This window comes from Haematobia irritans, chromosome 2, assembly GCF_050003625.1.
Source record: "Haematobia irritans isolate KBUSLIRL chromosome 2, ASM5000362v1, whole genome shotgun sequence".
Classification (NCBI taxonomy): Eukaryota; Metazoa; Arthropoda; class Insecta; order Diptera; family Muscidae; genus Haematobia; species Haematobia irritans.
This window is the reverse complement of record NC_134398.1, coordinates 54,366,552-54,391,918: the sequence shown is the minus strand read 5'-3', so window position 1 is coordinate 54,391,918 and position 25,367 is coordinate 54,366,552.

The window sequence follows — 25,367 nt, the reverse complement described above, 5'->3', positions numbered from 1 at the left end:
ATCCCTATTGATTTTGGAAAAAATCGGTTCAGATTTAGATATAGCTGCCATATATATTTTTCGCCGATCTGGTCATAATTGGCGTGTATATCAACCGATCTTCCTCAAATTCCGTACATCCGAATATTTTATGGGTCTCGAAAAACTTGCAAAATACCAGCCAAATCGGTTCAGATTTAGATATAGCTCTCATATATAGCTTTCGCCCGATTTACACTCATTTGCCCAAAGAGGCCAATTTTTAACTCCGATTTGGTTGAAATTTTGCACAGGGAGTACAATTAGCATTGTAACTATGCGTGCCAAATTTGGTTGACATCGGTTCAGATTTGGATATATCTCCCATATATAGCTTTCGCCCGATTTACACTCATATGACCACAGAGGCCAATTTTTAACACCGATTTAGTTGAAATTTTGCACAGGGAGTAGAATTAGCATTGAAACTATGCGTGCCAAATTTGGTTGAAATCGGTTCAGATTTGGATATATCTCCCATATATAGCTTTCGCCCGATTTACACTCATATGACCACAGAGGCCAATTTTTTGCTCCGATTTAGTTGAAATTTTGCACAGGGAGTAGAATTAGCATTGTAAAGGGTGATTTGTTAAGAGCTTGATAACTTTTTTTAAAAAAAAAACGCATAAAATTTGCAAAATCTCATCGGTTCTTTATTTGAAACGTTAGATTGGTCCATGACATTTACTTTTTGAAGATAATTTCATTTAAATGTTGACCGCGGCTGCGTCTTAGGTGGTCCATTCGGAAAGTCCAATTTTGGGCAACTTTTTCGAGCATTTCGGCCGGAATAGCCCGAATTTCTTCGGAAATGTTGTCTTCCAAAGCTGGAATAGTTGCTGGCTTATTTCTGTAGACTTTAGACTTGACGTAGCCCCACAAAAAATAGTCTAAAGGCGTCAAATCGCATGATCTTGGTGGCCAACTTACCGGTCCATTTCTTGAGATGAATTGTTCTCCGAAGTTTTCCCTCAAAATGGCCATAGAATCGCGAGCTGTGTGGCATGTAGCGCCATCTTGTTGAAACCACATGTCAACCAAGTTCAGTTCTTCCATTTTTGGCAACAAAAAGTTTGTTAGCATCGAACGATAGCGATCGCCATTCACCGTAACGTTGCGTCCAACAGCATCTTTGAAAAAATACGGTCCAATGATTCCACCAGCGTACAAACCACACCAAACAGTGCATTTTTCGGGATGCATGGGCAGTTCTTGAACGGCTTCTGGTTGCTCTTCACTCCAAATGCGGCAATTTTGCTTATTTACGTAGCCATTCAACCAGAAATGAGCCTCATCGCTGAACAAAATTTGTCGATTAAAAAGCGAATTTTCTGCCACTGATTTTGGTAATAAAATTCAATGATTTGCAAGCGTTGCTCGTTAGTAAGTCTATTCATGATGAAATGTCAAAGCATACTGAGCATCTTTCTCTTTGACACCATGTCTGAAATCCCACGTGATCTGTCAAATACTAATGCATGAAAATCCTAACCTCAAAAGAATCACCCTTTAGCTATGCGTGCCAAATTTGGTTGAAATCGGCTCAGATTTAGATATATCTCCCATATATAACTTTCGCCCGATTTACACTCATATGACCACAGAGGCCAATTTTTAACTCCGATTTACTTGAAATTTTGCACAGAGAGTATAATTAGCATTGTTGCTATGCGTGCCAAATTTGGTTGAAATCGGTTCAGATTTAGATATAGCTCCCATATATATGTTTTTCTGATTTCGACAAAAATGGTCAAAATACCAACAATTTCCTTGTAAAATCGCCACTGCTTAGTCGCAAAGTTGTAAAAATGACTCTAATTTTCCTAAACTTCTAATACATATATATCGAGCGATAAATCATAAATAAACTTTTGCAAAGTTTCCTTAAAATTGCTTCAGATATAAATGTTTCCCATATTTATACCCTTCACCACTACTGTGGTACAGGGTATAATAAGTTTGTGCATTTGTATGTAACGCCAAGAAGGAGTACTCATAGACCAACCTTTTGGTATACGGATCGGCTTAGAATTAAATTCTGAGTCGATTTAGCGATGTCCGTCTGTCTGTCTGTCCGTCTGTCTGTCCGTCTGTCTGTCCGTCTGTCTGTCTGTTGATGTATTTTTGTGTGCAAAGTACAGCTCGCAGTTTTAGTCCGATTGTCCTAAAATTTGGTATAGGGTCCTGTTTCGGCTCAAAGACGATCCCTATTGATTTTGGAAAAAATCGGTTCAGATTTAGATATAGCTGCCATATATATTTTTCGCCGATCTGGTCATAATTGGCGTGTATATCAACCGATCTTCCTCAAATTACGTACATCCGAATATTTTATGAGTCTCGAAAAACTTGCAAAATATCAGCAAAATCGGTTCAGATTTAGATATAGCTCCCATATATAGCTTTCGCCCGATTTACACTCATTTGCCCACAGAGGCCAATTTTTTGCTCCGATTTAGTTGAAATTTTGCATAGGGAGTAGAATTAGCGTTGTAACTATGCGTGCCAAATTTGCTTGAAATCGGTTCAGATTTGGATATATCTCCCATATAAAGCTTTCGCCCGATTTACACTCATATGACCACAGAGGCCAATTTTTAACTCCGATTTAGTTGAAATTTTGCACAGGGAGTAGAATTAGCATTGTAGCTATGCGTGCCAAATTTGGTTGAAATCGGTTCAGATTTAGATATAGCTCCCATATATATGTTTTTCTGATTTCGACAAAAATGGCCAAAATACCAACATTTTCCTTGTAAAATCGTCACTGCTTAGTCGAAAAGTTGTAAAAATGACTCTAATTTTCCTAAACTTCTAATACATATATATCGAGCGATAAATCATAAATAAACTTTTTCGAAGTTTCCTTAAAATTGCTTCAGATTTAAACGTTTCCCATATTTTTTTTACTAACATTGTGTTCCACCCTAGTGCATTAGCCGACTTAAATTTTGAGTCTATAGATTTTGTAGAAGTCTATCAAATTCTTCCAGATCGAGTGATATTTAAATGTATGTATTTGAGACAAACCTTTATATATTGCCCCCAACACATTTGACGGATGTGATATGGTATCGAAAATTTAGATCTACAAAGTGGTGCAGGGTATAATATAGTCGGCCCCGCCCGACTTTAGACTTTCCTTACTGGTTTTTTACTAACATTGTGTTCCACCCTAGTCCATCTTAAATTTTGAGTCTATAGATTTTGTAAAAGTCTATCACTTAAATTTTGAGTCTATAGATTTTGCAAACATCTATCAAATTCTGTCCAAATCGAGTGATATTTAAATGTATGTATTAGGGACAAACTTTTATATATAGCCCCCAACACATTTGACAGATGTGATATGGTATCGAAAATTTAGATCTACAAAGTGGTGCAGGGTATAATATAGTCGGCCCCGCCCGACTTTAGACTTTCCTTACTTGTTTTTTCATTCGTTTTGTTTTGTTATTATTGGTTTTGTTCTTTAAGCATTGTTGTTGTTTTTTGATTTCATCTTAAAACCATGCATTGACTAAACTACAAGTGTAGCTTAACCAACAGAGGAAAAGAATTATTTCTGTAAAAATTTTCTCAAAATTTAATTTCTATGGAATTTTTTTCTCAAAATTTTATTTCTATAGAATTTATTGTCAAAATTTTATTTCTATAGAAAAATTTCTCACAAAAATTTGTTTATAGAAACCTTTTCCAAAATTTTATTTTTATAGAGATTTAACAAAAAAAAATACTATTTTTGGTAGAATTCTACCAACTGTGGCAGCTGTGGTGGTAAGACAAATTTATTTTCTAGGTTATATACGTTGCATTTTCGTGCTTTAAGATAATAAACTACTTTATTTTGTAAAATTTGTTTAAATTTAACGAAAATTGTTGTAGGGAAAATTGTTTGGGAATGTATGGGAAAGTAGGGAACTTTTTTTCTCCATGTAGGGTAAACTGAACACTATCCCTGGCAACACTGACTATGACCTATAGTCAGATTGAGACAAAGCACCCATAAACATGTACCCCTTAATTTTTTTAAATATGCAACTGCGGTTTATGGGAAAGTAGGGAACTTTTTTTGTCCTTGTAGGGTAAACCGAACATTTTCCCTGGCAACACTGACTATGACCTATAGTCAGATTGAGACAAATCACACATAAACATGTACCCTTAATTTTCTTAAATATGAAACTGCGGTTTATCTCCCATACCTCTATCAATGTAAGCTCACAAATACTTATGATTACTAATTCAATAAGGGTGGTTTAGGGTATGATATAGTCGGCCCGCCGGACTTTCTAATTTACTTACTTGTTGGATAATAAAATTAATAACCTTATTGTATTAACATCACGTACCAAATTTCAACACTATTGAAATGAAAGTTATTCTTCCAGTAGGCTCCAGAAATCATATGGACTCAACACAGCAACGTTACAAACTGTTTATATACCCTCCATACTTTGGTGTACTAATGTTGCCAAATCAGGACCAAGATCCTCAAAATAAGTCTTTGTCTATATTTGAACCATTCTTATCTTTAATTCAAAGATTCAATATTGCAGTTAATTAAATTTAAATTATTTAAATTATTTCGTTAAAGAAAAAACGTTTTCTTTATTTTAACGAAAAGTGATCTTAGGCATGCGACATTAGAGGATGTGACTTGTAAAATATCGTGTAATAATTTTATAGAATAATATTTTTAAACCTAAGATTATAAACTTTAAACTATAAAGAAATTTGTCCTTCGTATTGTGCAAATTGTGTATCCTACAAATGAGGTTGTATAATCTTTCATATTAGGCCAATTTTTTTGTTTTGTACGGGCATAAGAGTTTATACCCATATATCGTTTATATGTTATGATGTTATTTTATTTATTTATTTATTTTTTTTTTGTTAGTACAAGTCAAATTGAAGTGAGTTGTGGAAAATTTCAAATAAAAAAAAAAAACAAGTAAGGAAAGTCTAAAGTCGGGTGGGGCCGACTATATTATACCCTGCACCACTTTGTAGATCTAAATTTTCGATACCATATCACATCCACCAAATGTGTTGGGGGCTATATATAAAGTTTTGGTTTGTCCCAAATACATACATTTAAATATCACTCGATCTGGACAGAATTTGATAGACTTCTACAAAATATATAGACTGAAAATTTAAGTCAGCTAATGCACTAGGGTGGAACACAATGTTAGTAAAAAATATGGGAAACATTTAAATCTGAAGCAATTTTAAGGAAACTTCGCCAAAGTTTATTTATGATTTATCGCTCGATATATATTTATTAGAAGTTTAGGAAAATTAGAGTCATTTTTACAACTTTTCCACTAAGCAGTGGCGATTTTACAAGGAAAATGTTGGTATTTTGACCATTTTTGTCGAAATCAGAAAAACATATATATGGAAGCTATATCTAAATCTGAACCGATTTCAACCAAATTTGGCACGCATAGCTATAATTCTACTCCCTGTGCAAAATTTCAACTAAATCGGAGCAAAAAATTGGCCTCTGTGGTCATATGAGTGCAAATCGGGCGAAAGCTATATATGGGAGGTATATCTAAATCTGAACCGATTTCAATCAAATTTGGCACGCATAACCAGCGTTGCCAGAATTGTTTCACCAAAAACCGCTAGATTTGTCCAAAAAGCTAGCCAAAAAAAGCAAAAAAACTTTAAAAAATAGCTAGAAAAAAAGCTAATTTTTTTGTATCAAAAGTCGCATTTTTGATTGAAATTTAACAAACTTAAAGGCTTTATTTCATTTAAAATGCATATTATTTTAATTGTATTCTATTTAATTCCATTTCTGTGAGACTGTAAGAAAATCTAAGTCATATTAGCTCTGTTGGCGTACTCGATACATTTTGATTACTATCACAAATTTTTACTGGAAGTCCTTCGTTTATATTTCCTTGTAAAAACATTTTTCCCAGTGAACTTGTAATTGTCAGCTGGTTAATCATGTCACAGAGAACTGCATTAGAAAATATCTATATATTTCGTTTTAACTGAATTAATGATAAATTCGTGAACGTGTACACTTCTCCAAAATTTACCCAAGAGTAAAAACCCATTCTAACTGTCTTGCAAGTTTATAATGAATAACTTTTATTCGAAAATTTCCTAAACCTATTGTTGTCCAATTTTCGTAAATGTAAATCCATCCCATTAATAAATAGCAGATTTGTTTTGATCCTATCACTACGAATTTTTATTGCATTTTTTGGTGTTAAAAAAAATAATACCACATTCAAAACTTTATTTCCTTAATTATTTCTATGTTCGGTTCCAAAGATTTTGTACACTAATGATTTTTGTATTGATTCCGAGTCAAATTTGAATTTATTTGCTTTCTCAGCTTTTTCTTCATGAGCTATCACAGTGCTTTAAAAACGTGCTAACGAAAACTTAAATTTTCAAATTCAGACTCGACTTTAAGTAGAAATTATTTTATGTATACGTTTTTAAAATAAAATGTTTAAAAACCTCTTCTATTTTTGAACGTTATTTTGGTTTGTGGTCAAGATATAAAAACTCCACAAATTTAAAGACTATTAATTTAAAGAATTTTTTAGAATTGACCCTACCTTCTTTCATGAAAAGATACCCATTTTTAAGTTGAATCACTTAACTATAAGGACAAAACGACTTTATCGGCTCTTGGACAAGGAAAACAGTTTATATAAGAGAAATTCACAAATGCTATTATAACCAAAATTCGCGTTCGTATTTTAAGGACATGAAATCTTTGGCCTCACGACAATATTTTTTCAGTGTACAAAGCAATTCACATCTTCTTTTTTAATTTAGTAATATCAAAAGGATAAACGTCAAATGCTAAAGTCAAATGCTTATATTCCTAATAACTTACTGACAGTTTATATAAGGAATTTGTATGGTAATAGTAGATTTAAAGTTTACGATAACTTTTATGAATACGAGGCAAGAACTTTACAACAAGGTGTATTTGCTGCAAAAATGCCCGCATAATGGCTGGAATAATTACTCATGTTTTAATTGAGATTTGAAACATGTGAAAAACCTTATTCTGGCAGCAAGTCTTAGATAAAAACGAAGTTTTATCCATATTTCAATAGGAACATGTCGAAAATAAAAAAAATCCAAAAATAGCTAAAAGGGTCATGAAAAAAAGCCAGAAAAAAAGCTAAAAGCTAAATGCATTTTTTTCCCGCTAAACGTCTTCAAAAAAAGCCAAATCTAGCGGGGGAAAAGCTAAATTGGCAACGCTGCGCATAACTACAATGCTAATTCTACTCCCTGTGCAAAATTTCAACTAAATCGGAGTCAAAAATTGGCATCTGTGGTCCTATGAGTGAAAATCGGGCGAAAACTATATATGGGAGATATATGTAAATCTGAACCGATTTCAACCAAATTTGGCGCGCATAGCTACAATGCTAATTCTACTCCATGTGCAAAATTTCAATTAAATCGGAGTAAAAGATTGGCCACTGTGGTCATATGAGTGTAAATCGGGCGAACGATATATATGGGAGCTATGTATAAATCTGAACCGATTTCAATTGTACTCCTAATGTACTCCTAGTGCAAAATTTCAACCAAATTGGGGTAAAACTCTGGCTTCTGGGACCGTATTAGTCCATATCGGGCGAAAAATATATATGGGAGCTATATCTAAATCTGAACCAATTTCTTCCAAAATCAATAGGGTTCTATTTTGAGCCAAAACACATACTTGTGCCAAATTTGAAGTCGATTGGGCTAAAACTGCGACCTATACTTTGATTACAAAAATGTATTCACGGACAGACGGACATGGCTATATCGACTCAGGAGCATACTCTGAGCAATTTTGTCTATCTCGTCTTCTTCTGGGTGTTGCAAACATATGCACTAGCTTATAATACCCTGTTCCACAGTATGGCGCAGGGTATAAAAACGATTATAACTTAAAATAAATAAAACTAAATAATTTTAGAAACATAAAAACATTAAATTTAGCATCAGTTCTACGATTGTTTTTTTTTGTGCATATTTATGAAAATTTCACTTTTTTCTGTTTTCCATACAAAAAATGCCAACCATATTAACAATCTTCTAAATATCATTGATTTCCAAACTACTTTTATTTGAACTAATATTCATCATCATTAATTGGCAAATAGAAAAATCTTTCAATTACATTGCCAATTATGATGAGAGCAAAAAAGTATTAGCGAACAAATAATCATCATAGTAAACTAATTTTGCTCCACTTACACTATTTGCAAACATTAAATATTGGCTTAACTTCAAGAGTGGCAGTCGTAGCTAATTAGCAGCAGGAAGACAGTCAGAATATGGCATAGGAAAAAACTAAAAACGCGACATCAAATCCACTTATAGAAACTGCACACCCGAGGAAAAATAAAAAAAATGCAGTATATTGAGAAAAAAGCTTAACCAGTTCCATAGATTTTTTGTTTACTTTAATTATGCTGGTATTAATATCGAACCAACACTGAAAAAAATTATTTACCTGATATGAAAGATAATGCAACTTACATTTTAAGACATGCCATTTACATCATATTAAATCACCGCTGAAAATGCAGATGCTACGAGGCTCGGAACCAATAACAAACTCCTTGAGGAAAGACCAGAATCTTTAGATCCAAGGAAACTATTTTATGAATTTAAGGACAATGTCTGTTTTACTATAGAAGATTTATCAAAACCAATTTGACTTCTGTTCAATGGAATATTCCTTTTTATATACAGATTACAATTTTAAAATCGAACCATCTATCGCTAAAGACAAAACTACCACACGACTTCTGTCCAAGTAAAAAAATCTTTATATCAGTAAAATACATCTTCTATGCTACACAAAATGGCATTGGTATATTAAAGACATAAAATCTTAAGGTTTACGGTAAGATTATTTTCAGTGTATACAAAAAAGAAATTCGTATCGTTTTTTTGTGTTCTTCGAAACAAACAATTTACTTTCATTTGAAGGTACTCACTTGACAAATAAATCACGACATTGTAAAAATCATCAGTTTCTTTTCCTAGAGCCAACCCTATCACCTATCCTTGAATTGCAACATCCTTGGAGCATTCGAGTGGAGCAGGTGGGAGGGTAGCGAAGCCTTAGCAAATTGTAGCTGTTGCATTAACAATTATTCGAAAGGGCTCGGATGCATCGACACATGTGGCAAAGTGTTCGCCCTCAAGCGATGTGTACATTTAACACAGCATAGCTAATAATAAGAAAACAATAGACAGCAACATCCTCAACAGCATCTCCCTCAGACCTGGCTAACATTCAAATCATTCTCATCATTATCCTAGCTCTTGTCCTCGCCATCACTCTTGGCATATATGTACTCCTTAGCATCTCTTCACAACAGGGCTCTTGGCATTATTCTCGCTGCATATGTGGCATGGTGATAGCGTGCAGTATAGCAGTTTCTTCTCGTGGCAACATCGTCGTCATCATTACATTGTCAATTCTGTTTTTTTTTTTGTCTGAACTTGCAACAAAAGGCAACTCGTATTAATATTAAATAAACTTAAATAATACTGCCAGGTTTGTTAAGGGGTTTTGGGTTTCTGTATTTGAAAATCTTGAATGGCCTTTATAATATTGGCAGTCGAAAAAGTATTCTCATATCTCTAATTAAACTTCCAATTTTTTTATTACACCCAGCAAAATAATTTGAAAGTTCTTTCTAAGTCATTACGTTAATGTACATCCAAAAATGTTCTTTTAAAAATTGACTTAATTTTCACTTCACAAGAAGTTCTTTTGAGTATTGTTTTACTCAGTTACTCGCAATAAATTTACATTTTCTGAATTTTATTGTATATACACATAATCCAGGATTAATTAAATAAAGGAAATTTCCAAAAAAATATTCGAAAAATGTGCCGGCCTATTTCTCAATAATATTATTTCAATTAAAATTATTTATTTAAAATCCTTTAAAATTAAATTTAAAAACAATTTAAATTAATATGTTTGTATGTTTGTACGAATTTATTTCGCCATAAGCCGGCTATCATGTAAAACCTTTTTTCGGAAGGTTCAAGTGTGGTTCATTGTTGGGTTTAATGAACTGCCTGAATTTATTCTGATAATTGGTAAATAGTTTTGCTGCAAGTAGAGGATGCTGATGAGGAATGCGGTAAATCCGAAACGTGCGTCCATCCAACCATTTTGCAGTCTATAGGGCTTTACCCAATAAATTTTACACTGAAAAAACCCACCAGGAAGAAATCTTTTGATTAATTTTAGAAAATTTTGAATAGTTTTAGAAATTTTTAACTAAACAGTATTACAAGCGCTGGCATCACACCGATATCATAAAAATAAGTAAATATTTTTCGAAAAATGCAAGAAAATTTATTAGACATAAATAATTTTTTTCGCTTTTTAAAGAAAATTTTATAGTTTGAAGGAAAAAAATGGAGTTCAAAATTGCAAGAATGTCTTTAGTGACATACGAAGTTCATGATGGACGCTTTTGTAGTAAAATTTACAAATTTGAAGAAATAATGAACTATTTTATGAGAACTACGAATTTAAATCTCTATGCTTAATTTATGTATAATTTTTTCCCGTCTTTTAGTTCATTTAACTAGCGTTCGCAAAAAATTTTTAGAGTAAATGAAACTTTCTCCAAATATAATAATTTCATGAACTAAAATATAGTTAAATTGGCTTTAGTGAAATAGTGAGTTCACTTTTTTTTGAGTGTACAAACATTATTTTCCTTTGTTGGTTAAGCTACACTTGTAGTTTAGTCAATAACAACAACAAATAATTTTTTATCAAAAAATTACTAGAATCAACTACATTTTAATTTTAATCAATTAATTTTTTAATTGGTGTATTATCAATTATTTGATTGAAGCAATTCGAACTAAAAACAGATAATTTAATTTCTAATTCCTCCATCATATGAGGACATAGAAAAATTGGTCGCAGACCACCATAAATCCGTGTATTCTGGGTCGTGGTGAAATTATACTTCGATCTATCTACACTGAAAGAAAAGTACATCATCAAATTAATGAAACAAAATCATCAAAAAATCTTGATCAAATTGATGTAGAAATTACATTGTTTTTATGAAATCGGTATTCAATTTGATGTTTTCTGTTTTCAGTTCAAAAACACCGCCATCAACTCAATGAAGAAACTTACATCAATTTTTGGTCATCATTTTGATGAAAATCTTTCATTCATTTAATGAAATCAGTAATCAAGTTGAAGAAAATTTTCATCACATGTTATTCATTTATATATTTCCGCCCCCCTTACAATTACATTATAGCGCATTCACACAAACATTTCCTGTAAAAGGCATCTTGCAAACGTTAATATATTTATGGAAATACATTGCGGCTCCAAGAGAAACTCCAACGGCCTGCGAGTTTAGCGATTTGGAAAAAATATAGTAAACAAGAAGTATACCACAAGAAGTAAGCATCGAGAGGCACTGTGAAGAGACTTCTCACCCTGGAAAATTAGGTGAAGTACCCGTCATAGAAGACCTTTTCTGAATGAGAAACTGAATTCCTACCACATCGACTGATCTGACGATGGGATATTGACGTACTGAATACGTCAAATATTTGACGAACACGATAACCGTAGTGAAATATTTAGAGCCTGGCCACAGTATAAAGAATTTCGAGGAGCACAGTTGGTAAGTAACTAAATTTAAACGTTCACCTTAATTTAATATTCTTACTACAGGTATATGTTGTTATTTCGTTTAGATTAATATGGACTTCGGAGTACTGCATAAATACTGCACACCAATATTAGACTGGGTAACCAAACTGATATAGTATATTGGTAAAATTTAATTGAGAAAGAACACTATGTTAAAAATACTGGCATTAGACAGGTTTTTGATAAAATTGATGTGCCAAACGCAGGTTTGTTATGAAAAAAAAAAGTTTGTAAATACATTATGCATATCATTAAATAACCAATATTTATATCTGCCTTTATGGCCTCATCATTTATGATGCGTTTGAATTGGTGTCTATATGGCTACTTATTTCCAACATCAAAATGCGTCCGAAATGATAAAAATGGAAAATACGTATGGAGAATACTCCCAAGAATCGTCAATATTTCTAACAGAAAGTATCCCAGAAGTGGACAATCACTTAAATTTTTTTTAAAAAGACAAATTAGAATATTAAACCTTTTATTGTTGTTGTTGGAGATATCAATTTAGAAAATGGTGACTACATTTATTATATTTATCTACACCAAGAGTACTTTTATAATATTAAATCAGCTAACACAAAACACTTTTCGAAAATACTAATCATTTTAAATAAATATTAATGGCTTATATTCCAATAGGGCCAATAAAAAGATTTCTCATCTATAAGTATATTTATGTTAATATTATATGAAACGCTGAAAACGTCTTATATTTATGTAAATTTTTAATTAATATCATATGTATACTTTTCCATTCACAAATCTAAGGGCGTTTTCGATTCGCAAAAAATATGTTGCCTTGGTGTTACACTACTTTTTCCCTAATTGACATTTCGGCCAAATGATAGTGTAATTCTAAAGTTATTATTATGCCCTGTTCCTGTATATCGAATGAAAACCAGTTCGAAAGAAAGGCAGTCACTCGAATTCGAATGAATTTGGGTTTTTCTATTTTTGAAAGTTCGATTCGTTTGTATGACAATACATTGATTATGTAAACAATGCTTTTACTTTTTTTTGACACTTATTGTATATGTTCGTTTATTACTCGACAACAAAATATGAAGTGACTTGCCTTTCGAAATAAAAGAACAAAAATCAATTTTCTTTCGTTTGGAATACGAAAGAAAGCTTTCGTTCGATATACAGGAACAGGCCATTAATTTATAATATTGTGAGGTATAAAGTATCCAAAATCTATGACAGTGTCCTTGATATCTTGCAATCAATTTCGAGAATGTTGCACCTTTTTTCCCAATCGAAATCGCCATAAGTTAATATTGAGATTTATAATCAATTAATAATCGCAAGTGTAGTGAATAATATATTTAAGATTTTTTGATAAAAATAATATTTCCTAATTCACTTAAAATATTTGTAATTATATTGGATATTTTTATATATTTATATTTAGAACTAGTTTCTAAGGCGGAAACCAAAGTTCAGTTCGATGTCAGTGTTTCATTGGTTAAATGTAAAATATAAATTAGTTTGATGCAATGTAGTCATTGAAGTAATGTAATTTTAATGAATAAATTACGTACTTTTGATGAATACCTTTCATTGGAATAGTGCAGAATATTCATTGTATAGAGACTATCGGACATCAATTTGAATACCGTTTTTCATCGAAGGAAGAAAAAAATACATCAATTTAATGACACTTTTTCTTCAAGATGATGAAATTATTTCATTAAATTGATGAATATATTTGATGAAAAATTGATGTAAAATTCTTCATTACGATTATGAAATGCGTTGTAAGCTCAAAATCGAAGAAACATTTCATCAAATTAATGTTGAAAATCATCATATTGATGAAGTTTTTCCATTCAGTGTATATCAGTACGTCCGTCTGTTGAAATTGGGTCAACTTCTAAACGAAACAAACTATCTACTTGACTCTTGGCACAAGTAGCTGTTGTTGATGTAGTCGGACGGCTTTACAAATAGGACACATCAGATGACTCTTAGGTATAGTCCCCATGAAGCCGATCTCTAGATTTGACCTTGCGACCCTCTTGTAGGACTCAATATCATCCGATCCGGTTGAAACTTGTATCTCGATGTTAACATATGCTTTCTAATCACAATGTAAAAATTCCATATCGGCCCGTATGATAAGATTAGATCTTCGGAGTCTTTCAGAGGAACAAATTTCAATCGATCTGGTTGAAATTTGGTACACAATGTTAATGTATCCCCTTTAAACACCATGCAAAGAGCAGTCCATATCGATCCATAATTATATATAGCCCAAAGCGATATTGAAATTTGGTCTCCTGAGCTGATCCAGTTAAAATTTGGTGCTGGATTAAAATTCACCCGATATGGTTCAAGTAATTTTGGATCAATAAATTTTTTATTGATGCCGGCGATTGATATTATAAATTCCGTGATTGAAGCATTTTTAATTAACCCTCTAATGCCCAAGCCCGCCTTTAGGCGGTCTTCATTTAATAAGGAAGCTTTTAGTAAAACACGCCTTAAGACAACAAAAATGGGTAAAATAAAAAGAAAACTTAGTTAAAACTGTTTGTTCAAAACAAATATGCTTTGAACATGGAATATCACTATCGCTAATATTCCTGATAATAAAATATGTCCCTAAAATGATATGAAGGGCACTTTAGCCATTATCCACTTGAGATGTTAAGTGCATCTAGTTGTCTTTGGGTGGTCTATTATCAGTGCCTTGCGTGTGTTGTGTTTTATGATCTTATTTCATAAGAAGATCCTAATGAAACGCAGAGGCATATGTGTGTTTATTAAGAGAGCTAGAAGAATGATAACAGATTGTTGTTATCTTGTTCTAGAGTAGGTTAAGATTTTCAATATTCTAGATATAAGTTTTAGTCAATAAAGTAATTAGTATTCATTTGGAATCTCAGTATGAAAAAACTACTCAACACGTTTGTTTCGATTACAAACACTGTTCAAGAGGCTTTGCAGCATATACTGCATTTTACCGTATAATTTTTTCTTGTTTAGTTTTCTTGCTTTCGTGTCGTTAACATTAAAAATTTAATCAGATGGAAAAAAAAATTGGGGCATTAGAGGGTTAAAATGTATTTATTTTATTTATTTATTTATTTATTTATTTACAGTAATACAAATTAATTGAACTAATAAATTTCGTGATTGGAAAAAAATATTTTTTCTGTGTATTCTTGATCACAAAGAAATTTTACGACGAGTTGATAACGTCTGTCTGTTGTATTTATGCATCAATAATCTGTGTGAAATTTGGCAACGATTCGTTCTCCCAATTTGAATATGCCCTATTTTTGAAGTCTTTTTTACTTGACGTCAGGATACAACAAATCAACAAATTTAAATCCGATTTCATCCGATATTTTCAGAATTATTAAAGCCAAGTTGACTTATGTCCAACATAATTTTCTATCATGTAAAAATGTCAATTTTTGGATTCACTTAACTGTAAGGACATAACGCCTTCCTTGACATTTGGACAAGAAAACAAAAGTTATTTTAGGATCACTGAGTTTACCTAAGATGGTCTTAAAACTCACGTGTTAGCAGGTAGCCAGATTTGACTTTTAAGGGCAAGGATGCCGCAATTTGTCATTCGGTTTTTGGAATTGGAAGTATTTTAAGTCCAAACATGTATATACGGCCGTAAGTTCGGCCAGGCCGAATCTTATGTACGAAAGACTGTCCACAAATTTCAACTCACATGGTTGTTAAATATCATATACTACCACCACCTACCAAATTTCAACCAGATCGGATGAATTTTGCTTCTCCAAAAGGCACCGGAGGTCAAATCTGGGGATCGGTTTATATGGGAGCTATATAATTATGGACTGATAGGAACCAATTCATGCATGGTTGTTGGATACCCTATACTAACATCACGTATCAAATTTAAACGGAATGGGAAGAATTTTGATCTTCCAAGGTGCTCCGGAGGTCAAATCCCATCCTATGGTGGAGGGTATAAAAAGCTTAAACAAGTATATAAAGGGTGATATGGTCAAAATTTGGTCAATATAAACTTGACGTATTTCTTTCAATTTTACATTTAAAAAACCTGAACACCCCTCATTTTGAAGGTGTGTGTGTGTAAAATGTTGCTCCTATTTTGATTTTGGAATTCACTCTTCAGTTGTCACAATGCCGTCCAAGCAAGAAGAGCAGCGTATCAAAAAGCGAACCCCTAACCTCTCTCTCCGAGATGCCGCAAGTAAGTTGGGTGTATCGTCTACAACCGTACATCGAGCCAAAAAACGAGCCGGACTATCGAATTACAAGAAGGTAGTGACTCCAAATCGCGATGATAAACAAAATACGACGGCTAAAGCGCGATCCCGGAGGCTGTACACGACGATGCTGACGAAGTTTGACTGCGTGGTAATGGACGACGAAACCTACGTCAAAGCCGACTACAAGCAGCTTCCGGGACAGGAGTTTTATACGACAAAAGGAAGGAGAAAGGTAACAGATATTTTCAAGCACATAAAACTGCCAAAGTTCGCAAAGAAATATCTGGTTTGGCAAGCCACCTGTACCTGTGGCTTGAAAAGCAGCATTTTCATAGCTTATGGGACTGTCAACCAAGAAATTTACGTGAAAGAGTGTTTGAATAAACGTCTGCTGCCTTTCCTGAAGAAACACGGTTGTTCCGCACTGTTTTGGCCGGATTTGGCATCTTGCCATTACGGTAAAAAGGCCATGGAGTGGTACGCCGCCAACAACGTGCAGGTGGTTCCCAAGGACAAGAACCCTCCCAACACGCCAGAGCTCCGCCCAATTAAGAAATACTGGGCTATTGTCAAGCGGAAACTAAAGAAGGCCAAAAAAACTGCTAAGGACGAGCAGCAGTTCAAGGCAAACTGGCATTCTGCGGCGAAGAAGGTGGACAAGGTGGCTGTACAAAATCTGATGGCAGGTGTCAAGCGTGAGGCCCGGCAACTCGGATTTGGAAAAGCGAAAGCCTAACTGAATATTTTTCCTGAATTTTATACTAATTGAACTTGAAAAAGAAATTTAATTTGATTTTTTAAATAAACGATTTCGCCGATTTACACGCGTTTTCCCTTGACCAAATTTTGACCGTATCACCCTTTAGCCCATGTTCGAACTTGGCCTGCGTAAAGAAAGAATAAGAATCTGTGCCAAATTTCAGGACGATAGCTTCATTATTGAAGACTGTAGCGTGATTACAACAGACAGACAGACAGACTGACAGACGGACATGCTTATATCGTCTTACAATTTCTCCGTCAAGAATATATATATATATATATATATATATATATATATATATATATATATATATATACTTTATATAGTCGGAAATCGATATTTCGATGTGTTACAAACGGAATGAAAAACTTTGTATACCCCCATCACCATTTTATTGTAGTGGGTATAAAAAATATGGGCATATTAGTCTCTGTGTAGTAAAGGCCTTTACCTAGGGCCCTATAACTGTTATGGTGAAATAGGAGAGAAAACTTCCTGTTTTGCTTCTTGCAATTTTTTCACTAGCATCACAATGTTCTCTAACAATGTTAAACATGATTATTTTATTATGAGCAAACATATGCAAAGCAAAGCCAAATAAACAGTTCAAGCCAAAAAGAGGGTGTTACACATAACCCATGAGAATAACCGTATACATAGGCCAACTCATATGGAAGCAAACACATATCCACACACACATAATAACTGTTAGAAGCCATGACATAGAGAGATTGCTGGTGGTGGTGGTGGTGGGTGGGAATGGGAAAATGTTTGCATTTGTTTTGTTAGCTTTTTTCAGGCTCTTGTGCTCTTTGGATAGTGAAAAGTGAAGTGCTCTTCAAGTTAACGCCTGAGTGCCTGGGGCACTTCTAACCTTGTACCGCTTTTGAGTATATGCATGTGTGTTTATTTTATGCAATCTCTATTTTCTTGCTCTTTCTACTGGGTGCGTTTCCGCTATAGAGACTGCCTTGACTGAATGCTGTTGTTTGGGTGTGTGTGTATGCATTTCATTCACAATTTGCTCACAGTTGTACAAACACTTCTGAAAACATTCCCAAGCTCACACATACACATTGGCACTCATTTACAATCCTTAAAACAACAAAACATAATTAGAGAGTAACGAGCACTGAGTTCGGCGCGTTTTCTAAGTTGGCTAGGCATTTTTTCTTGCATGCATTTGGGCTTTGCTTTTGCCATCTTTTCTGTTCTGTTCTTTTTTTGTTTTTGTGCCATTTTATTTGAAACGGCATTGTTAGGCACTGAAGGCTTTAAGGACACTTAAAGAATTGTTTGCTTATTAAAGAATGAGAAATGAGTCCTTGAAAGATAAAAGAGTCTAATTGGCGACGCAGAAATTCTCAAACGATTACCAATGTCACAGAGACTGCAAAACCAATCGAAACCATAGCCAATGGGAAAAAGCTAAGGGCAATTGAGAATTTCTGCTAGACTCTTAAAAAATAAGAGATAAAGAAGGCTAATTAAGCCAATGGAATATTAACAATTCAAAAGCTAAAATGTATCTCAATACTTGTAATAAATCGATAAATAATTTGCATGAGAGTACCTCCTTGATGAGGTATTTACTCACATGCAATTCATGAAATGGATTTTAAGAACCATTTTTTAAATAATGGCAATGAAAAATAACAAGCGAGCTTTTTTTTGATATTTTACAATAAATCTACTTACATAGGGATAATCGGTGCATTAGGGAAATATTATATACCTAGCCTTAATACACTGGGAAATAGGTTATCCAGTTCCAAAGATTTTGTTTCTAATTTAACTATGTTATTTTGGCATCGTTTCCGATTGATACTGGAAACAAACCTTAACAACCCTTAAACCTTTGAGAATGAATGGGACATATATGTCCCATTTCGTATATGCGCTATAAAATCTACTTGTATGAACCAATTTACGTTAATCAACACATATAGCTATGAAATTATGTATTGATTTTGGAACACCTGTGCATACTTTGTGTAACTCTCTGCATACTTTGTGTAAAGTAACAAACTTCAAAAATTAGGATTTTTTGTATTAAATTAATTTTTCTCTATTTCAAGTATTGGTTGTCTGAAGTGACTGAAATTTTAGTATAATGACTATCAATTCCTCATCTAACTACAACTGATTAAATTAATTAATTCTACAACATATTTTTTCCAACACAGGAGGGGCACTGATGGGACATATGTGTCCCATTCGTCCTCAAGCGTAAAAAGGGTGAGACTTAGGTTTTGGTTATTTGATTTAGTTAATGATTATTTGAACAAAAAATCATTACGAGTTCATAAAAAACTTCAAAATTATGAATGTTAAGTTTCAAAAACATTCCTTTGGGAAGTGAAATACATTGGTTTCCGGTTCCCTTTAATGCCCAATCCCGCTTTTAGGCGGCCTTCATTATATCAGGAAACTTTTAGTAAAACGCACCTTAAGACAACAAAAATGGGTAAAATAAAAAGAAAACTTAGTTAAAACTGTTCATAAGGCTTTGTAGCACATACTGATTTTTACCGTATACATTTTTCTTGTTTAGTTTTCTTGCTTTTGTATCGTTAACATTGAATAAAGGGTGATACGGTGAAAATTTGGTCAAGGGAAAACGCGTGTAAATCGGTGAAATCGTTTATTTAAAAAAATCAAAAAAAATTAAATTTCTTTTTCAAGTTCAATTAGTATAAAATTCAGGAAAAATATTCAGTTAGGCTTTAGCTTTTCCAAATCCGAATTGCCGGGCCTCACGCTTGACACCTGCCATCAGATTTTGTACAGCCACCTTGTCCACCTTCTTCGCCGCAGAAAGCCAGTTTGCCTTGAACTGATGCTCGTCCTTAGCAGTTTTTTTGGTCTTCTTTAGATTCCGCTTGACAATAGCCCAGTATTTCTCAATTGGGCGGAGCTCTGGCGTGTTGGGAGGGTTCTTGTCCTTGGGAACCACCTGCACGTTGTTGACGGCGTACCACTCCATGGCCTTTTTACCGTAATGGCAAGATGCCAATTCCGGCCAAAACAGTACGGAACAACCGTGTTTCTTCAGGAAAGGCAGCAGACGTTTATTCAAACACTCTTTCACGTAAATTTCTTGGTTGACAGTCCCGGAAGCTATGAAAATGCTGCTTTTCAGGTACAGAGGGCTTGCCAAACCAGATATTTCTTTGCGAACTTTGACAGTTTTATGTGCTTCAAAATATCTGCTACCTTTCTCCTTCCTTTTGCCGTATAAAACCCCTGTCCCGGAAGCTGCTAGTAGTCGGCTTTGACGTAGGTTTCGTCGTCCATTACCACGCAGTCAAACTTCGTCAGCATCGTCGTGTACTGCCTCCGGGATCGCGCTTTGGCCGTCGTATTTTGTTTATCATCGCGATTTGTAGTCACTACCTTCTTGTAAGTCGATAGTCCGGCTCGTTTTTTGGCTCGATGCACGGTTGTAGACGATACATCCAGCTTATTTGCGGCATCTCGGAGAGAGAGGTTAGGGTTTCGCTTGAAACTACCGGCAACTCTCTTTGTCGTCTCAGCGGCTTCTGGTTTTCGATTTCCCCCCCATCCAAACTTCCTGGCTGTCGACAAACGTTCCCCAAACACTTTAATTACATTTGTAACGGTTGATTTGGGTACTTTTAGCGATTTTGCCAGCTTTGCGTGCGAGTTGCTCGGATTTTCGCGATGCGCGAGCAAAATTTTGATACGCTGCTCTTCTTGCTTGTACGGCATTTTGACAACTGAAGAGTGAATTCCAAAATCAAAATAGGAGCAACATTCTACACACACACCTTCAAAATGAGGGGTGTTCAGGTTTTTTAAATGCAAAATTGAAAGAAATTTCGTCAAGTTTATATTGACCAAATTTTGACCGTATCACCCTTTATTTAAGCAGCTGGCAAAAAAATGGGGCATTAGAGGGTTAAGTAATGTCCAGATTTATTTTTAGCATTTGTAAGCTTCGAGCGTTACACTGTTTCACGTGGTGCATAAATAATTGCTAATCTTTTGTTTGAAAATTTTTATATAAGATCAGGGGCCAAAGGAAAACGAAACTGTTAAAGCGTAATCGAAAATATTTATTTTTTTTTAATTCGAAGACAATATATGAAATAATTTAAAACAAATATATACGGCCGTAAGTTCGGCCAGGCCGAATCTTATGTACCCTCCACCATGGATTGTGTAGTAACTTCTACTAAATACTGTCATCCACAATCGAATTGTGGTATTACTTACCGATGGCAAGGTATCTTAAAACTAAAATTTCTTAACATCGTCTTCTAAATTTTAAGTTAGTCCATACGTGGTATATAATATTAGACAAAACAAGTATATACAGTATTAAGTTCGGCCGGCCGAATCTTAAATACCTACCACCATGAATCAAATATAATAGTTTCCTCTGAGAATTTTAGGGGGGGTTTGATGACAGATATTTTAACAAGCAGAAAAGTTCAACCAGAACGCTTTCCACAGATAAATGTAAAGATTTTACCTATGAAGACTAGATTAGATTCTGAATTTATAAGAACCATTTTTGTTTGAGTTTTAGAGGAATCATAAACATCTCTTGTAAGTGCAAGAAAATGATGAAATAACGCCTTGATTTAAAATCTATATTCTGTGGATTTTCATCCCAATTATTTAAATGAGTACGAGAAGTAAAATCTGGAAATTTTGCATTCTGTTTCATGCAATTTCCATGATCAGTGCGCCTTCTATACCCTCAATAAGTGAAATCGGTCTATATGGAGGCCTTACCAAATGGATCGATAAGACTGGATCATATACACTTTGTTATGGGTCTAAAATGCCAGTATATTTTCAATTTATGGCAAATCGGATAAAAACTACAATTTCTAGAAACCCTAGGAGTTAAATCGGGAGTTCGGTATAATGGGGGCTACACCAAAACATGGAAAGATACACAGTATTCAGCACATTTAATTGTAGTTCTAGTACCTAGACCCCAAATCGGAGGGCTGATTTATAAGGGGGCTATATCAAAAACTGTACCGATACTCAATGTATTCGGCACATACCTCTATGGTCCTAGAATACCTCTAGATTTCAAATTTCAGGCAAATTGAGTAAAAATTGGGACCAAGAAATAAAATCGGGAGATCGGTCTATATGGTGGCTATATTAAAACATGGACCAAATCGGGAGGTCGGTTTATATGGGGACTATATCAAAACTTGGTCCGATATAGCCCATCTTCGAACTTGACCTGCCTGGAAACAAAAGACGAATCTGTGCCAAATTTCAGGACGATAGCGCCATTATTGAAGGCTGTAGCGTGATTACAACAGACAGACAGATGGACATGCTTATATCGTCTTAGAATTACTCCTTGATCAAGAATGTACTTTATATAGTCGGAAATCGATATTTCGAGAGAGATAGTGATGTAAAGCGATGGACCTTCTTTTTACGCACTTCTAAGATGACATGTGCTGAGTGCGATTATTCACAGGCCAGGTTAGTTAGTTATAGTGCAAGCCCGACATGTCAGGCTAACTTAGACTAATCAATCCATTGTGATACCACAGTGGTGAACTTCTCTCTTATCACTGAGTGCTGACCGATTCTATGGAAAGCTCAATGACAAGGGACCTAATTTTCATAGCCGAGTCCCGAACGGCGTTCCCCATTGCAGTGAAACCACTTAGATCCCAAACAATTTGCCTATCGCTAAAGAAGACGAAGGAAGTGCTTCAATAATACGAAGAAATACAAGATTGGGCCAAGAGATGAATCTTAGATTTAAGAATATGGACCTGAAAGTAAACATAAGTCGAATGTATGGATGTTTTAAGAATTCGAAGAAGTCGAATCGGTAGACCGGTCTATAAATATCTCAAGATTTTGAATTTCAAGCAAATCGGATATTAAATGCGTTGTATAAACTCTAAAAAAATTTACTTGGATCCAAAAGAATTTGACCTTCCTTTAAGGATTATTTCTTCGAAATAAAGACATTTTTAGTGAACTACACTCAAAAAAAAAGTGAACTCTCTATTTCACTAAAGCCAATTTACTTTATTTCATGGAATTATTATGTTTAGAGGAAGTTTTCTTTACTCTAATAATACTCCGAGGAAAAAAATATACTCCAATGAAGCACAAAGATGAACTAAATTCGTGTCTTCCACAAAATAGTTAAGAATTTCTTTAAATTTGTAAATTTGACCAAAAATGCGTCCAACACGAACTTCGTATGTCACTAAAGACATTCTTGCAATTTTGAACTCCAAGTTTTTCCTTCAAACTACAAAATTTTCTGTAACAAGTGAAAAAACTTAGTTATGTCAAATAATTTTTCTTGAATTTGTCGAAAAATATGTACTTATTTTTATGACATCGGTGTGTTGTCAACGTTTGTAATACTGTTTAGTTAAAATTTTCTACAAATATTCAAAATTTTCTTAAATTAACCAAAAGTTTTCTTCTTGGTGGGTTCACTGTTTTTTCAGTGTATCAGGTCTTAAATTATTTAAATCAATAACATTAAAATACACATCTCATTTATCGAATTTTCATTCGTTTTCCGCGGTATATTAATAAAGCAATCCACGTACAACCATATGCCAGTTTAAAAATCCAAATTATAACGGATACTTCAAAGTAAAAAATGTAAAAAAACGTTGCTAAATCCTCAAAATAAGTCTTAGTCTATATCTGAAGCGTTTTTATCTTAAATCTAAACATTCAATATTTCAGTTAATTGAAGGACGATTTCTTTAATCAAAAATATGTTTCTTTATTTTAAGGAAAATTTGCGACAACTCAAAGGCATGTGACTTTGGCGGAGGGACGCAAATTTATAAAATTTCTGTCCCAAATTTAATGAAAAAAACGCTTAAAACAAAGATTATAAACTTTATTTTAATTAAAATTGCATTATTTTAAAAAAATTTGTCCTAAATATTTTGTAAATTGCGCATCCTAAAAAACAAGTATATACGGCCGTAAGTTCGACCCGGCTGAAGCTTATGTACCCTCCACCATGGATTGCGTAGAAACTTCTACTGAAGCCGATGGCAAGGTATCTTAAAACTTCCTAACACCGTAATATATACCACATAGTCCATACGTATATATTAAACTTTTAGTTTAATATATACGCAATATATAGTTTAGGCCGATTAAATACGTATATAATTAAGTTTAAAATTTCTATAGAAATAAAATTTTGACAACATTTTCTATAGAAGTAAAATTTTGACAAAATTTTCTATAGAAATAAAATTTGGAAAAAATTTTCTATAGAAATAAAATTTTGACAAATTTTTACAACATTCTATAGAAATAAAATTTTGACAAAATTTTCTATAGAAATAACATTTTGACAATGTTTTCTATAAAAATAAAAATTTGGTAGATTATTTTTGGCACGAGTAGCAACCATGATTATGAATCGATATGGACCAATTTTTGTGTGATTGGGGATTGGCTATATATAACTATAGACCGATATGGTTCAATTTTGACATGGTTATTAGCGGCCTTATACTAACACCACGTTGCAAATTTCAACCGGATCGGATGAATTTTGCTCCTCCAAGAGGCTCCGGAGGACAAATCTGGGGATCGATTTATATGGGGGCTATATTTAATTATGGACCGATATGGACCAAATCTTGCATGGTTGTTAGAGACCATATACTAACAACACGTACCAAATTTCAACCGGATCGGATGAATTTTGCTCCTCCAAGAGGCTCCGCAAGCCAAATCGGGAGATCGGTTTATATGGGGGCTATATATAATTATGGACCGATGTGGACAATTTTTTTCATGGTTATTAGAGACCATATGCTAACACCATGTACCAAATTTCAGCCGGATCGGATGAAATTTGCTTCTCTTAGAGCAATCGCAAGCCAAATTTGGGGGTCCGTTTATATTGGGGCTATACGTAAAAGTGGACCCATATGGCCGATTTGCAATACCATCCGACCTACATCAATAACAACTACTTGTGCCAAGTTTCAAGTCGATAGCTTGTTTCGTTCGGAAGTTAGCGTGATTTCAACAGACGGACGGACATGCTCAGATCGACTCAGAATTTCACCACGACCCAGAATATATATACTTTATGGGGTCTTAGAGCAATATTCCGATGTGTTACAAACGGAATGACAAAGTTAATATACCCCCATCCTATGGTGGAGGGTATAAAAACAATCTTTTCTGGCTAATTGCATTTTCTCTCGCATCTTTCTCACTTTCACGAGTTTTTAGCACCTTTTTCTGTAATACAAACAATGTAGAAGAAATTATTCGATTTTATAATTTTTTAAAATTTTACCTTTCGCCTGGACGGAGAATCGAACCGTTCCACACTATCCCTTGAGCGACGTAGCTGTTATAGTCATCAATATAAAAATATCGTTATAAGTTATATTTATATAGCACAGCTTGTGGCGCCAACGAGCCGATTAAACAAATTTTATTTAACAGAAACATACACTTATTTGGGTACCGTGGAGCAGTGGTTTGTACGTCCGCCATGCGTACCAAGGGTCCTGGGTTAGATCTCATCTTCGACCGAACACCAAAAAGTTTTTTTTTTACATATATTCCGGATATGTTGGGAAGATTTCGAAAAGTAGTTCAACATTACATA